We start from the raw sequence: 14,412 nt of genomic DNA on the forward strand, positions 1-14,412 counted from the left end.
AGGGAGGCAGGGAGGCAGGGAGGCAGGGAGGCAGGAAGGAAAAGAATAGTAAAACAGAGCCAGCTCTTCCTTCATTTGGGGCAGCAGTAAATATGTCAAATGATTATAAGGGCTATGGAGAAAAGCAAATCAATAATAAGTAAATCAAAGACAGACTGATAAGGTGGGTTGAATACATGACTCAAATATGAAGGTGCCATTGCCATCAGGGACACGATTTTGAAACAGGAAATAATTCTTGGTGAATTTCCAAACAGAACAGAGTACAATTCTCCTTCCATTTATGTAGTGTATATTAAAACTATACAAAGAACACTTTATGCTATATATAAAATGGAATTTGGTTCTAGGTCAAGATCATCTTAATCAAGGCTTTTCAACTACCCAACTTTCTGACATGATGCTAGAAAGTCATGCAGGATGTGAAACAATCCTTCTTTGTGCTGGAGTCTCTCTCACACACGGCAGGATGTTGAGTAACCCCGGCCCTCACCCACCCAATTCAACACAGACATTGAAATCTCTGAGAGTGTTGTCAGGCTTGGAGGAGAAAAAGAAGGTTGTGATCCAGGAGCCAAGTTTTCAACAGATGAAGAGGGTGGCCAGGAGGGAGGTAGATAATTACAAAGAAATGATCATGGATGCTGGTAAGTGTTTAATAATTCACTCTGATTTGTAGCATTTGCCTATTTCCATGGTGTAAATATTCCCACAGTGGCCAATTTCAAGCTACCAACATGACATCATTGAATACGGAAGGTGGAAAAAGGTGTGCTCAGCTAGCTGTCCAGAGCCAGTACGAGCCAGCTCCACCAAACCCCCGGGATGCCTAGCGGTTGATACATATAAAGGGCATGAACCTCAAAAGAACAGAACATTCCACAGGAGGGAGTAGGAATGACCACATCCGCGAGTGACCTATCACCGACCTAACTTCCCAATCCAGAAGGATATGGAAGCAGCAGAGATAATACTTTCCTTGACTAAGTGGTGACCTTGGGGATTCAACTGAGGTGAGAAAGGAAGAAAACAATTGTTGAGGCTGATACAGATTTAGCTGAGGTTTTTTTACCGGGAAACAGAATTCTGGAAGAAAGAAATATGGGGACTTTCTGGAGACAAGGCAGCAGAGGGAGGCTGGGTAAGGAAATTTCCAGGCCAGAATATGTTCTGGGTGTGACCAAGGGTGACAGAGAGCCTCTCCCCATTCCAAACCAAATCTAACAGCCATCGAGGAGGCAGTATTCCAGCAAATTCATCTTGCACACAGTCATTGAATTATTATAATTTAGCTTCAGCAACTACAGTAGCTGCTCAAAAAACACATTACCACAGTAGAGTGCTGCGAAGTATTTTGCACATACAGCAAACGTGGCAAATTTTGCCACTTCATTGACTTTGCAAAACTGAAAGATCTCCCCCTTTGTCTTGTACAGTTTCACTAATTACATCATTAGCAGAAGGCCATTTGACCAACATGAAGGAGATAAAAACTACTTTTTCTACATTTAAGTGAAAATGTGAGTTAAACTACAGAAATATTCATGCCTATGTGGTACAAAATCCACAGGAGATAAGAGAGTCCAGTGATTAGAGAGACATCATCTTAAAAAAAAAATCAAAAGAATTGACATCTTTTATGTACAATTGCTGTGATTGGACAACCAATCCCAGTTGCTCAATCTTCCTAATACGGATGCTCTTTGATGAAGACAGGAAGGCAGGGTGAATGCAAAGAATTCAGCACAAGAAGGAGGGTCTAAGTAGAAAGGGATGAGTATAAGAGAACAAATAAATGAAGGCAAAGTTCTTGAGACTGGCCAAGAGAGAAGTGAGGTCTCAACTCTTCCCAAAGGCACATGGTCTCCAAAGGTAGGACCTGCTGGCAGTCAATGGCAATGCATGGGGTGGTGGGCCTGAGGACAGTAATGAATTTTAATTCCCTGGGAAGCGACACACACAGTGAACCAGTGCACTACCTGACCGCCCAAAACTTTACTACACATATGGGAACAAGAAGTAACATATGTGGCATAATGAAATCTTGTCTGGAAAACTTTATGCCTGTGGTTATAATTATGAGTATCTATGAGTTGGCTGAATTCTGCTCCAATTAGGGCCATGAGCATTAGCATTTAGTTCTTGGAAATGTGACTCAACCCCTGCCAGTCAACTCTATGACCAAGTTACCAATGGGGCTTCAGCTCTGGAGAACCATTTGGGTCCCACAGCAAGAAGGCACTGGAAGAACTTTAACATGAGAACCCCGGGGTGAAGCACAAAGACTTTGAAGTCAGCCCCGGGCTTGAATCCTGATATCTTATACCACCTCCTAGTGTGAGATTGGGCAAGTCAATTACGTTTTCTGAGCCCTAGTTTCCTCATCTGTAAAATGGAGATTAAATAGTATGTACATCCTAGAGCCAACAATATAGGGACTAAATGAGACAAGGCATTGATGTGGTTTACACAGTGACTGGCATCTATTTTGTCTGCAGTAAATGTTGGCCAACGATACCAATTATAATAGGAATGAGATTGTCATAAGTGTTTTTGCTATGGAGAGACCAAACCTAAAGTAGCAATCATGAAGAACAGAGAATGGATGGGTTGACCAACTGGAGGCCTAGAGTCAATTCTAAGCATTTCTTTGGTTAAGTAAATTCTATCTGTACCTGAAGTAAATGGTTCAAAAAACGTAACTCAAGTGCTTACTATAGGTCCCAGGCACTGACCTAGGTCCTAGGAATACAGCAAATTCAAGAGATTAAAATCCTGGCCATCGTGCAGCTTACATTTCAGTGGGGAGAGACAGACAATAAATTTTAAAAAATAAATAAATAGTACCATATAAACAGTGGCTCTTAAAGCGGGGCCCTTGGGTCAACAATGTCGGCATCACCTGGGAACTTTTTAGAAATGCCAAACCAGAGGCCTCCCTCCAGTCCTAATGAATCAGGAACTCAGAAGGTGAAGCCCAGAAATCTGTGGTCTAAGAAACCTTCCAGGGGATTCTGACACAAGTCAAAATTTGAGAATCACTGAGACTTTGCATTTCTAACAAGCTTCCAGGGGACGCCAATGTGCTGATGTGGAGACCTCACAGTTAGAATGACCGATATAAACAAGCCAGGGATAAGTGCTTATGGAGTAAATAAAACAGGCAAGGGGCTATCTCAAGCCAAGTTCCCGCAGAAAACAGACCCTAAGATGAGAATTTTAAATGTGAGTGGTTTGTTCGGGAAGTGGGACGCCCAAGAGGGGAAAGAGAAAGTGAGACAGACAAAAGGAAGGCAGCCAATATGGTTGTGAGCACACGGGGCTCATGGCCCCCTGGGACCTCCAGGAACTCTATGGAGTATGCCTCAGTTGTCCCGCCCAAGGAACAAAGAAGCTTCGTCAGCCACTGACTAAGGTCACCCTCAGAGGTGTTAAGTCCTCCAGGATGTCTGCCCTATCCCTCATAGAGGGGAAGGGAAAGCCCTCAGGAAGAGAGAAATAGGTTCTTGCAGCAGGTAGCAGTTCCCGGGGCTATGAGGAATGTGGGGTACCAGGGAAGGCAGAGAAGAGCTCATGGAGAAAAAGGGTGAGCTGAACAAAGACCAGGACAAGAGGGAGCAAGTCCTGCCCCTATCTGTAAACTTCCCAGGCAAAAGGAACAGAAATAACAGATGCCCTGAGGTGGGAACATGGCAAGCACGTAAGCAGAACAGTAAAGACGCTGCCAGTGTGTCTGGAGCAGCGAAGGGAGGGAAAGTGGAGGGCGTCGGGAGCCACAGCAAGGAGTGCAGCCAGGGGTGAGAAGCGAGGCCATTGGAGGCTTTGAGTACAACGCCTGACTCAAGTTCAAAAGGATGGGGGTGGGGGGGGGCTGTTGTTTAGATATACATTATGTATATTAGGTAGAGAGAGAGGGAAATAGAGAGATATGGAGACATGGACGCAAGACAACAGGGACACCCATGAGGAGACCACTCTAAAACCTGAGGCAGAAATGCTGCTGGCTTGGACCACGGCTCCATGATGCTTTAATGACATCATGAGCAGCCCACTTTTCTCAGGTGTCCCCTTCTGCTTTCCTCTGTATGGGCTTCAGAGTCCCAAGAGGAGGCAAAACTATGAGGAGCAGCTCCAGGATTACACATTCAACACATAAAGCCACCCCAGAAGTAGGAGCAGTCTCCTCACCACGAGTTGGAGCAAGGACCCAGGACCAGGCCTCTTTGGCCCCACGTGGGTTGCCTGGGCAACTGTTAACTACTCTCTACAGCCATGGTGATGGGGCGCCTTGATGGACCAAGTGTGGTTCACATGCCCACTGCTGGAAACCAGAGGCAGGAATAGCCCCACCCCAACCACATAGCTCTGAGAGAGGTGGGGAAGAAGTTTTCCGAAGGACGTCTGACGGCAGCGGCACAGGATGCTCTCCATCCTCCCTTCCATAGTAATAGAGTTTCTAGCTCAACACATGCCACATGAAGTCCATACTCTCCAGTCTTGCTTGCAGCTGGATGGTGCCACAGGTTAACATATGTGTGAGCAGAAGTGATAATGTACAGGGGCGCCTGGGTGGCTCAGTCAGCTGAGCGCCCGACTCTTAGTTTCGGCTCAGGTCTTGATCTCAGGGTCATGGGATCAAGCCACTCATTGGGCTCCACGCTCAGTGTGGAGTCTGCTTGTCTCTCTCCCTCTGTTCCTCCCCCTCCACTCATGCTCACTTTCTCTCCCTCTCTCTCTAAAATAAGTAAATAAATCTTTAAAAAAAAAAAGAAGTGATAATGTACAACTTGCATATTTTGCCCTTAAAACGAAGGGCATCCCTCCTGATGGGAATGTGAACCCATTGATGGCGATCCTGGGTCCTGAGGACAATGGAAGCATCATAATAACGGAAAGCAATGGGACAGAGGAGCCAAGTTTCCTAACAGATTTTCAGAGCAGGATCACCCTATCGGTTTGGACTTTCATTTCTGTGAAGCCAAAATAAAATTCCGGTTTTTTAAGTTACCATTTTGAGGGGCCTGAGCAAAGCAGACCAAAATCCTAACTTATAGGGAGGCTGAGTTTTATTATCACAAAGGGGGAGGGGGAGTTTTAGTATCACCAGGGGGAATAGGAATGTAAAGGGAAAAACCCAATAATAATCACTGTCACCCTACAGTAGGACTGTTAATTCCAGAACTTCAGCAGTCACTGATGTGGGGTTTTTTCACAGAAATTTCATAGTTCTGCTAGAATTCTATCTCCCCTAAGATCTATGGCTTCAATTTGTTCAAACAAAAGCTTTGAACCTTTTTCATTTACAAATGTAACCAACCTTGCTAAATCTTGGCATTACGTCTTCACTACTGAACTTGTCAGTGGTGGTCCTTGAGAACACCTCTGAGATCAAAAAGACACCAAATCATCAAGTTGAACAGGGCCTCTGTAGCCAGGGTAGAGCCCCAGATGTCACCAGAATGGGGCAGGGGGTGGGAGGAGGGGGGCAAATTTTACAAATCTGATCACTGTATCTTCTCCCGAAAGACTTCATTAAGGACCAAGAGTCAAGACTCTTGCTACCCTGACAGGAAAGAAAAATGCACACAGGCCACGAACAAATGTATTTTATCCAGGGATCAAGGAGGCAGAGATGGTCCTCAAACCCGGAAGAATAAAATTTTCACCAAATTATCTATGGTATAGATAAAACTACCCTCTCTCACTAACATTTTATCATCCCAGTGTGGTCCTACATATAAGCAAATGAAGGCTCCATTTATTTTTTATAATATTATTTAATATTATACCTTTTCACTACCTATTATATAAAATAGTGTTATCATATGAATGGTAACTATTTTTTATTAAGTGCCCACCATGTGCCTTCAATCCACCTTTTGCACCATATCCTCAAACTACCTTGTTAGGTGGGTATAATTAACACCATCTTATGGGTAAGAACACTGACCGCAAAGAAGACAAAGCAGCAGCCAGGGTCACTCATTCAGGGAGTGGCTGGTCCAGAAATCGAAGCTAGAAAGTCAGCTTCTAGAGACTGCATCACTGAACATGACTCTCCTGGCCCCTTGGACACAGAGCTGTGCCGCCCAGCTCTCCCATCACGGAAGCATCTGCTCCTTCAGGAGTGTGGTCAGCGGACAGCCAGAGAGCTGCTCCATCAAGGTCTACACATGCAGAAGGCTGTGTCCTCGAGGTCATGCCCTGCCAGGGGCAGCCCACTAGCAGTGACCAAGCAAGGCATGGACATAAATTCCCTCCATCTGGGCCCCGCACAGGACACTCCGAGGGGCAGTAACATGCTCCTGAGCTCCCCACGGTGTCGGCCAGGACTTTCAGGCTGACACCACGACTCTTCTACTGCTTCTGTCCAAACGTGCTTCTCCACTCTTCCCTCAGCAGATGTGGATTCCAAAGAAACACCTCAAACCTAAACTATGTCTCGGTGCCTGCAGCTGTCACCTGCACCACCAACTTTACTAACAGAGATGTCTATTGAAGGAACGAATGACCATGTGGATTGAAGATGAACACACTATTTAAGCATTGGGTTTTGCATAACAATCCATTCAACAAATAAATATCCTCCCACTGGGTTTCAAGCACCTTCCTAGGCAAGAACAAAGCACACAAGGTCCCTAACCTTAGATGCTGATGGCATTTATTGGGCCAATATCAGTGGCTCTCAATCTTGATTGCTCATGAAAATCACCAAGGAGTTTTTTATGTATGTCTTAACCATGCCCAGGGCCCACTGGAATTGAGCTGAATAAGAATAAAGTGAAGGCAGAGAACCAGAGAGCTAGAGGATTTATTTATACTAGGCCTTCTCAACCTTTCCTGGGTATATGAATCACCAGCAACTCTGGTTAATACCCACATTCGCCCAGGTCTTAGGTATGGCTGCCCAGAGGTGGTGCTGATGCCAAACCCCACCAGCTTTAAGAGATGAAAGATGCAAGGAAGCATAAGGTAAACGTCAATAGGGGCATAGAGAGCCCCCAACATATGACATGCAATTATTTGATGATTTTACGTTATAGATTCAGACCCTGCACATTAAGATCTTACCAGTTTTAGGGAAACTACTGAACACCTTTCTATCGTTCTTGTTTCTTTAAAGATAAGACCCCAGCTCAAGGGACTGTAAGTGTGAATATTGTAGAAGAATATAGGACACCAAACCATTTCTCCTTATACCATTTAAATATTCAAATAAAACTTGGTATAGTTTACATTTTGCATTTAGATGCTAAGCATACAGACTCGTGTGTGTGTGCATGTGTGTGTGCATGTCTATGTGTGTGAGAAAAAGAATTCTGAATGTATCAAGACTTTTCTTCTTTCTAAACACAGTCATCTTCACAAACAACTTTGACAATACACTTTCATTTTGTCAGAGTTGCTTGGGATGAAATTCGCTCAGCCATTAAAAGGTGGGAAAGTGTCCTGCTGCTGTGTATATAAGACAAGGCCACTGTTTTGTCATATGTCAGCTACCCATCAGTCGAAGCAGAGAAAGCGATTGGTACATGATGGGGTCGGTAAGAAGCCCTCCAAACCTTAATTATCAGAGTGCCCCCCAGTTTCGCTGGGCTTGTCAGTGACTCCTGACAAGCTCAGAGGCAGATGAAAAGACAGTGCATCACCAACTGGTTAATTAGCAGCAAGCACAAAGCAACCCAAATTACAAGCCCAAGAAAATATGCCACAGAGATGTATTTTGTACATGGGATTTAAGCAACACATGCAAGGGGGAAACGGTGAATTTTTCATATTCCAAAAAGTATCTCGATTGTTCTTTGTGATCAGCTTGGGCAGACAGGAAGACAAGCCACTCTTTTATACCTCAAAGAGTTACTGAGAGCCTACTGTAGTCTGGTCCCGAGGCCAGGAGGAGGAATCTAGGGTGGCTGATCCATTCATTCCATCTTTTGTGCATTCATTCAGCAAATATGTATTGTTGTCTGCTGTAAACCACTAGGATCCAAGCACTGAGCTAGATTCTAGGGATGCGGTTATAAAAAACAGGCATATTCCGATACAGGCTACAACACGCATGGACCCAGAAAGCGTATGCTAAATGAAATAAGCCTGTGGCAAAAGGACAAATAGTGTAGGATTCAGTCTTATGTGGTACATAGAGCAGTCACATTCATAGGACAGAGAATAAAAGCATGGTTGCCAGGGGCTAGGGGAACAAGGGAATGGGAGTCACTGTTTCATGGGGGCAGAGGCTCAGCTTGAGAAGATACGGGGCACCTGGGTGGCACAATCGGTTGCACATTGGACCCTTGGTTTCAGCTCAGGGTGTGATTTTGGGGTCCTAAGATCGAGCCTCCTGGCGGACTCCACACTCAGTGGGGAGTCTGCTTAAAATTCTCTCTCTTCCAGGGGAACCCTCCTACACCATTGGTGGGAATGCAAGCTGGTGCAGCCACTCTGGAAAACAGTATGGAGGTTCCTCAAAAAGTTGAAAATAGGGCTACTCTATGACCCAGCAATTGCACTACTGGGTATTTACCCCAAAGATACAAATGTAGTGATCCGAAAGGGCACCTGCACCCCAATGTTTATAGCAGCAGTGTCCACAATAGCCAAACTGTGGAAAGAGCCCAGATGTCCATCAACGATGAATGGATAAAGAAGATATGGTAGATATATACAATGGAATATTATGCAGCCATCAAAAAAATGAAATCACACCATTTGCAATGACATGGATGGAACTAGAGGGTATTATGCTAAGTGAAATAAGTCAATCAGTGAAAGACAACTATCATATGATCTCACTGATAAGTGGAATTTAAGAAACAAGGCAGAGGATCATAGGGGAAGAGAGGAAAAAATGAAACAAGCTGAAACCAGAGAGGGAGACAAACCATAAGAGACTCTTAATCATAGGAAACAAACTGAGGGTTGCTGGAGGGGAGGTGGGTGGAGAGATAGGGTAACTGGATGATGGACATTGGGGAGGGTATGTGTTGTAATGAGCACTGGGTATTATAAGGGAATAATGAATCACAGACCTATACTCTATTTTTTTAAGATTTTATTTATTTATTTGACAGAGAGAGAGACAGGGAGAGAGGGAACACAAGCAGGGGGAGTGGGAGAGGGAGAAGCAGGCCTCCCGCTGAGCAGGGAGCCCGATGTGGGGCTTGATCTCAGGACCCTGGGATCATGACCTGACCCGAAGGCAGACGCTTAACGACTGAGCCACCCAGGCATCCCACAGATCTATACTCTTGAAACAAATAATATATGTTAATTAATTGAATTTAAATTAAAAAATTAAAAAGATTCTCTCTCTCTCCCTCCCTCTCCCTTTGCCCCTCCCACTCGTGCTCTCTCTAATAAATAAATAAATCTTTTTAAAAAAAGAAAGAAAACACTCTGCAGATGGAGGGTGGTGATGCTTGTACAATGTGAATGTGCTTAACATCACTGAACTATACACTTAAAAATGGTTAACATGGTAAATTTTATGTTATGGATATTTTAGCACAGTTTAAAAAAAAAATTTTTTTAAAGAACAACAAGAAGAAAAAAAAACACCCAAAGGCAAGATTCCTGCTCTAAGAGAAATGACAGCCCAGTGGGAAGAGAGACATGAAATAAACTGAAAAGATACATCTATACATAGAACTGCTATGAAGGAGAACAGGTCCCTCCCACCAGGGTCAATGTGACTAATTTTCCTAAATGCAAAAACAACCACGATATTATTTGCTTTTAGAAGCATTCCTCACTTCGCAAACAGATCTCTCTGAACATAGCACTCCTGAGTATGTTGAAGGTTTTTAAATAAATCATTCACTACATAACTAAGGCCTAAAGGCAGAGAATTGTCAAGATAAAGTGTTACGACGCAGTGCCAATTGAAGATCAATCAGAAATTACAATAAGTATCTTGGTAATTACAGCAAAAAACTACTGGAAAAAATGATCTAACTCATAAAAGTTTACTATAGACCCAGTCTTACACACTTACCCCTATAAAATGGTGCAATGGAAAAAAAATCCATAGGAGGCTGCACGGTTTGCATATTTAATAGATACAGTTATTGCTTGTGAGCATAATATTCCATATTTACTTGTCCAATATTCCTGCTCCTGCTGATTATTTGAGCATTGGTGTTTTTCAAAATATAAAAACAGCATGTCACTTCAACACACACTGCTATTGTGCAAAGGGTTTAAACTTTTGTGCCTTTGTTTAAAAAAAAATCCTTAGCAAAAGCTTCTCATTAAAATGTAGAGAAGATAAGCATCCAAAAATTTAACTTGGAACTTGCAATGAGAAAAAAAAGGGGGGTGGGAACTACACAAAGCCTTTGGATTGAACACTGTGCTTTTATCCTCTGACAACGTGGCAAACTTTCAGCATTTCCTGGAATATTTTCCAGCTCCTTTAAACACCTGAAGGGTTTCTTGCATGTTGGGCTGGTTGGCAGGGAGGGTGTGAATAAAGGGAAAATAGAGCAGAAGAGAGAAAAAAAAAAGAGAGAGAGAGAGAGAGAAAGGGTACCTTTTAGATTCACCCACCAAATAATCACATCCCTTAACAGTAACCTTATTGGGTCTAAAGCAAAGAAAATGCTGCCAGGATAATTAACAATTCTGGTTTTAAAAAGCCAAAGTTGATTATCTAAAGGGCAGGGTGCTCTTTAAATTAAAGATGATATCAGAGGCATTTACAGCAATATATGTTCTAGCCACCGACATCACACATAAATATATAGGTTAGGGGTCCTCTCCCAACCGCCCAGAAGAGCCCGTGCAGGTGAAACAATGGAGTGGAGCAGGCTGGGTAGGGACAGAGGTGAGCTAGAGAGAGCATGCTCTTCATAAAATGGGTAGATGTTTCTCTGCCAACCTTGGCCAGGCAAATGTGGCCCTGTATGGACAGAGCTTCCGAATTCCAGAAGCCAGAAATCCTAATCTTCACCTAACATTTTCCACTTTTTAAATATTGATGCATAGGTAATTTTGTAAATATGCATAATTTTATAATTGCTATGTAGGCTAATTAAATATATTTGCAAGCTGAATTTACTGGGGACCATGCATTTTGACCTCTGTCCTAGGTGCTCCCAGTTCCCAAACATGGTGGCGGGAGAGTATTTTGGCTGGCCAGCCCCACCAAATCCTTTGGAGACAGGTCCCACCCAGGGAGCAGAGGCAGCCCTGAGTCCTCGTGAGAGGCTGGCTCACCATGCAAGGCCTTCGGGAATGCTCTGCTAGGCAGGAGATTTCATAACCTTGGCCTTGGATGCCTTGGGTGACGTCAAAGAACCACCCTCCAGTGAGAAGCGTGGGCTTCAAGTCTTGGCTTGGAGACCATCCAGCAAGCACTCCCTAGACACAGGCAGAACACACTCTGGGTTTTGCATAAATGCCTTTCCATTTCTTCCTTGCTCTCCCCCTACTATAACCCAAACAATATGAAGGTTGTGCTTTCCAGAAGTCACAAGTTGTTTTCTGCATGAAGACGTGGGTCCGTGAAGACGGAAGAGAATTAGAAACAAAATCTCAAGATCTATCTTTGGCAAAGAAATTAAGGCATTTCTTCTAGCTAGTTCTTGCCCCAGTTTCGAATGGTTGTCCGTTCTTTTTTTTTTCCCCCCACCAAAGAACTACCTCGTAAAGGAAGGTAGGAGAGATATCTGACACACTACAGATACGTTTCCTTAGAAAAACAAAATAAAACTTCCCTTTGATATGCCCAAATCTTCCAAGCTTTAGTACCAGATTCCCAAAACTAGCAGTTTTGGGGGAGAATATGACCTTGAAATAGTTGTATTTGCCTTAGCACAGGTTTATGTGTTGTTTTGTTTTTAATATTTTTAATTTTACCATTTGGGGGTGTGCACTCTTTGGTTTGGCCACATGCCCCACCCTTCCCATTTGTCTCAAACCCAATTTTTTTTTTTTTTTAGGAAGAGGAGAAATGTGGACACTCCTCTGCTCAAATAATGTCTGCCCATCAGTTGACCCACTTAGCGAAAATTAGAGGTATCCATGACAATATAAAGAAGCAGAATAAAATGGGAGGATGAAGAGCAAACTCTCTACCTTTTGCCCCCAAAATATGCCCATCCCCAGTGATTTTTGTCCCTTTCAGTAAATGGTAACTCCCTCCTTGTCATTGTTCAGAACATTGTGGCCATCCTTGACTTCTCTTCCTCTCACACTTCACAGCCCAATCAACAGCAAATTCTGTTGGCTCTACTTTGAAAAATATCCTAAATATGACCCCTTCTCACCACATCTGCGGTCACAACCCTCCTCCCAGCCACCATGATATCTGGCCTGATCTACTACTTCTGCCCTACCCCCTCAACGGTCTACGTTTTACCCAGTTTTCAGACTAATCATATTAAAATCAAATTCCTATCATGCCCTCCTTTTCTTCAGCATTTTTTTTATTTTTTTTTTTTAGATTTTTATTTATTTATTTGAGAGAATGAGAGAACATGAGTAGGGGGATGGGCAAGGAGAGAGGGAGAAGCAGACTCCCCCTTGAGCAGGGAGCCCAACGCAGGGGCTCGATCCCAGGACCCTGGGATCATGACCTGAGCTGAAGGCAGCTGCTTGACCGACTGAGCCACCCGGGCGCCCCTCTTCAGCACTTTCCAATGACTCCCACCTCGCTCAGAGTAAAAGCTTAAGTTCTTATATAGCCCACCAGGTTTCCTATTCTCTCCAGGAATCCAGTGCACAGATAATCTTGTTTTTCCCCCAACATGCCACGCACATGCCCACTTGCTGCTGGTTCTGCCTGGACTGCTCTTCAGGGAGAGCCCAGTGGTTTGTTCTCACTTCCTTCATGTCTGGGCTCAGGTCACCCCCTTCTCACAGACGCCTTTTCTAAAAAATCCTATGTAACAGAACAACACCAGCCCCATGGCTTCACCTCCTATCTTCACCTCGGTTCATCTTTCTCCACAGCACTTCCCACAATCTGACAAACTATATAGTTAGTTCTTTTTCAGATTCCCTCTACTGGAGGTGAGCCCCAGGAGGATAAGGATTTTATTCTGTCCACTCCTTTATCCTCAACTCCTACAAAGTGCCAGGCACATAGTTAAGTACTCAATATCTATTTTTTGAACAAATATTGGAATCAGACAGATGGACATGTGAACTCCAGCTCTCATACTTATTAGCTACATGACCCTGGGCAGGTCACATCACCTCTCTGAACTTCCAGGTAATCACCTGTTAAATGTGATAATAATCTTCTCCCAGCAACGTACAGAGGCAACGCATTTTAAGTGCCCACATGGATAAACGATAGCTGTTCTTATCATAGACACTGCTTACCTCCCACCTCTTCAACATCTTGGTTCACCCTGATCCAGCCACACTGGCCTGAGCACTCTTACTGAAACATACCAAGAGAGATCCCACGAGACCTTGCCACCTGCCGCTCCATTTGCCTGGAACACTGGTCCCCAGCTCTGGGCATCACAAGCTTCTCATTCCTCAGATTGTGGCTATGATGGGACCCCTCTGCAGATGTCCCTTGCCACAGTGCCTCAAGTCACCCCATCAGCCACACTCAATTACATCATTGGTGTATTCCTCGATGGATTTAACGCCTTGTTATTCATTTGTTTGCTTGCCCTCTGAATGGCTGTCCCCACGAGAAGACAAACTCCAGGAGGAGAAAACTCATCAGTCATGTCCACCGGCACGTCCACGATACCTGGCGCATAAGACACACTTAATAAATATCTGTTGGATAGATAAACAAAAGACTTCAGGGTGGAAGCACACATGGAGAACAATGTATATGCACAGCAGTCATGTGTTTTTATGCTCAGCACGGTAGAATCTCAGTCCCTCATGGATTGAGGATCGAGTGATGAGGGAAGAGGGAAAAGCAGAATGGCAAGAGACTATTGAAGGATTCTACAGCCCAAAGGAGGAGACCTGGAAAAAAAATTTTTTTCAAAGAGGAAAGCGATAGTGTAGTTTCAAGAAGGTACTAACACAGAAAAATCATCAGTCTTATCCAGATGACAACAAAGATCTAGGAAAATAAGGAGCCTTTGGCCAGAATCACAGCTCTAGTATTTATAGAGGACTGGCAGTGCATGGAGGAAGCTAAGGACCCCTGCGTGATTCGTGTCTGAGCAGACAGAGCAAAGCATGGCTAGTGGGGAAGTAATTAAGGCTGGATAATTCAGGGCCAGCTCATCTTCATTCCACTCCTGCATGGAGACAGTTTTGCCCTTTGGGCATAGATATTGAAATGCCTCCTCCCCTTTGGGATTCAAAACAGAAATGAAAACATCCCTCTAAAAAAGGTCACGACTCAGGTTTGGAGATTTGCCAGTGCAACCCAGAACCAGATCAAAAAATAAAAATACTACTTCAGTTTCTGTGGCGGCTTGACACACC

This window comes from Callorhinus ursinus, unplaced genomic scaffold (assembly GCF_003265705.2).
Source record: "Callorhinus ursinus isolate GAN/ISIS: 27379988/994484 unplaced genomic scaffold, GSC_fseal_2.0 scaffold53, whole genome shotgun sequence".
Classification (NCBI taxonomy): domain Eukaryota; kingdom Metazoa; phylum Chordata; class Mammalia; order Carnivora; family Otariidae; genus Callorhinus; species Callorhinus ursinus.